Source organism: Chrysochloris asiatica, unplaced genomic scaffold (assembly GCF_000296735.1).
Source record: "Chrysochloris asiatica unplaced genomic scaffold, ChrAsi1.0 scaffold00552, whole genome shotgun sequence".
Taxonomy (NCBI): Eukaryota; Metazoa; Chordata; class Mammalia; order Afrosoricida; family Chrysochloridae; genus Chrysochloris; species Chrysochloris asiatica.
Window position 1 is genome coordinate 549,617 of NW_006409070.1, and position 3,876 is coordinate 553,492.

Below are 3,876 nucleotides of genomic sequence, written 5' to 3' on the forward strand. Positions count from 1 at the left end.
AACAACAACAACAACAACAACATAATGACAGAAAAAGCCCTTGTGTGTTAGTGAAATGCCATCAAAGACAATGTTTTCTTATCTGCCTTTCATTTAATTTTAACCTTCACGGGGGAATTTTTCCATTTTATGGTAACTAAGCAACCTGTTATTTTCAAGCACTTAGTACAGGCTTTGCACATTCTGGATGCTCAGTAAATCCATTTTGATTAATGAGCAATTTACAACAATGCCAGTGAAGACCGTTTCTAATCCTGTTGTAAGAGAATAAATGATCTCTGGTAAAACAGGACGCACTCAATAGCTCCAAGCCAGGAGATTCTGGGTCTTGGTTACCTTTATTCAATTTGCTAATGGGCTTCTAGAACTATGGTCAACCTGAAATGGAAATGTACTCTGGTGAATAATCCCCCACACCCAGCTACGCTCCCTCGAACATTCTGCAATAAGTAGTAGGGTGAGGGTAAATCTGTAACTTATTTATAACTAACAATTTTGGAAATGGTGAAGGTTCCTTAATTCTAATGCCAAAATTTTGAAATGAGAAGAATTCAGACAGGACTAGGACTAATGTTTGTCTCAGCTAAGCAAGTAGGTAGTGTCAACATGATTTCTGTGGGTATGTTTAACTCATTAAATATATCAAACTATTTTTGAACCTCTTGGAAGCAATCTTTTCCATACAAATACTGGGTTTGCTGATAAGAATCATTTTTATCAAACAGCAGTTATTTACTTGGAATTTGCTCTCTGCTCAGTATTGTCTCAGCCATTCATTAGAGCAGCTCTGAGAAGGCAAATTTTGTCACTCAGTTCTGGTTTGTAGGGGAGAAAGCTAGGGCAGCTGGTACCTGCAGTTAAATCCTGGTAAATTACTTCTCTCCTTCTTCCGTATGGATAGCTTACAAATTTGAAAATGTAATCATCTGAATTTTCCTCAAATTGATGGAAGTTTGCTATATTCAGGAAAATAACATCCTAAAGAAACAAGCAAACTATATACTTTTTATTCTTAAATCAATGTCACTTGTTCTGTATATGAATAGCATGTATTACAGAATAAGAAAAAAATTTAAACAATTAACTAACTCTTCTTCAGGTGATGATGTAGAAGATGTTGTTGTTAAGCACCATTGAATCAGTTTGAACTCATAGCAGCCTTGTATAGGTTTCCAAGGAGGAGCTGGTGGATTTGAACCACTGACTTTTGGTTAGCAGTTCAGTGCTTATACTACAGTGCCACACCAGGACTCCAAAGCAGGGGACGTAGGCTATTTGTGTATTATAACCTGTGGAACAGAATTTCTGCTAGAATATTAGAATATTTATAATAACAAGGCAAACGCTCATAAATTTATGCTTACCAAACTCAAATGGGCCTTCCATACAACTTTATAGCTTGGCTATTTCTCGACTTTAAAAACAACTGTAGAACAATTACTATCGAGTTGATTCTAACTGTTGTCAATTCCATTGTGTGGGAATAGAACTGTGGCTGAGTTTCTGGAAGTAGTTCACCAGGTCTTTCTTCTGAGGATCCACTGAGTGGACTTGAACCTCTAGTCTTACAGCTAGCCGTCAAGTGCATTACCTGTTAGCACCACACAGAGATTCTTTGTTTCAACCCTCAGATAATTTTCTTATCTCTCACTCTTAGCAGATAACCTCATGTTTTATTTCATATTGAGAAATACTTTGCTAATTTCCTGCAGCAAGCCTACAAGTTCTCCTGTCCCCACACCCTTTCTTTCCTCCATGTCTTCCACTAAAATAGAGGAAGCTTATCAAAATAGTTCCCTATTTTGTGTTCTTGATTTCAGGCTTCTACCTTCTTTCAAGCATGAAAGGAGCTCTGGTAGCATAGTGGTCACGAATCGGGCTGTGAACTATAAGGTCAGCGGTTCGAAACTACCAGCTGCTCCGCGGGAGAAAGATAAGGCTTTCTACTCCCATAAAGATTTACACCCTCGGAAACCCTGTTACAGGGTCGCTATGGGTCGGAACCGACTCGATGGCACTTAACAACAACAATAGCAACCTTCTTATGAATTTGGCCCTGTCATTTATTTCTTCTCTCTCCCGAATTTTGAATTTCCCTTCTCTACTGGGTTACACATAAGCATGTATTTCTGACAGTGTCTTTTTTTGCTGTAGGAAAAGCCCCGAACTGCTAGCTGCAAATAGGTAGTTCAAACCCACCAGTCATTCCTCGGGAATCCTTCAGGGGTTGTTATGTGTTGGATCGACTTGTTGGTATTAACAATAACAGCAGCATGTCTTTTTCATGTGAAAAGCAGTGATAGCAAGTAACGAATAATGACTGCACCAGCTAAACAGTGAGTAAACAAGTTCCTTGATCCCACCACACTCCTTAACTACTACTCTTCTCATTCTCAGTATGCTCATTTTCTGCTTTCTCTTTCACTTCTTAGCCCACTCTAATCAAATTTCTCTTCTCTACTGCTCTACTGAAGCGTGCTCAGTCAAGCCAAACAGTGCCCTGATGTCACAATCTATGGAAGAATATTTCTCAACCTTCATTTTACCTAACCTCTGAGCAGTGTTCCAGAGGTTGGATACACTTCTATCTTGATACCCTTTTTTCACTTTGTATAGCGAGGCTGAGAGATTTTAGCGCCGATAAAAAAGGAAATAAATGTATGTCTATGAGGTGGTATCAGAGCAAAAGAAGCTTCATTTGGGTGATGCTTTGACAAGTTTTCTCTCATAGCATGAGGCCTTCCAAGGAGTTCTGGTGTGGCACTGTTGGATAAGCACTGGGCTGCTAACTGCAGGTTGGTGGTTCAAACCCACCAACTGCTCCTCAGAAACCCTTTACAGGGTTGCTGTGAGTCGGAACTGACTCAATGGCACTTAAAAACAACAACATTGGACTCTTCTAAAGACAAGCAGAGTGGGGACCATCCAGAAAGGGAAAAGAGGGGACAAGGAGATTTCCAGGGCACAGGGAAATTAAAGAGGGTGCTTCTGTGTCAGATAAGAACTTTGGTGGTGTGATGATTAAACTTAAGGCTATCACCTAAAAGGTCAGTGATCGAAACTACTCAGTCAGTAGCTGTATAGGAAATTGTCTTGTGCTCTGCTGCCATAAACATTACAGTCTAGAAAACCTACAGAGCAATTCTACTCTGACACATGGGATGGCTCTAAGTCAGAAACAAGTCAACGAGCAACAAAAAACATTTATCAGATAATGTCACTCAGCATTACTTCATGATAAATGAAGAAAAGATTGAAGTTGTCAAAGACTTATTTTGCTTGGTTGCACAATCAACAATCATGGAAACAGTAGTCAAAAAATCAAAAGATTTGCATTAGGCACATCTGCTGCAAAAGACCTCTTTGACGTGTTCAAAAGCAAAGATGCCAGTTTAATAATAAAGGGGTTCCTGATTCAAGTCATGGTATTTTCAGTCACCTCATATGAAAGTGAAACTTGGACTGTAAATAATGAAGACCATAGAAGAATCAATGCAAGTGAATTATGGTTTTGTAGACAAATATTAAAAGTACTATAGATTGCCAGAAGAACTTACAAATCTGCCTTGGAAGAAATGCAGCCAGAATGCTTCTTGAAAGCCAGGATGATGAGACTTTGGTTTTCATACTTTGGATGTGTTATCTGGAGGGAACAGTTTTTAGCAAAGGCAATTATGCGTGATAAATTGGAGGGTCACTGAAAAAGAGGAAGACTCCCAACAACATGTGAAGTCTCCAAGTGAGAGACCTTCAAATTGCAGCAGCATTTTGGGGTCTTTTTTTTTTATGTTTTATTGTGAATTATGTGATAGCTTACATGGGAGAACATTAGCTTTATATTCATCCTATCATATATCGTTTCATTGTCATGGTTAT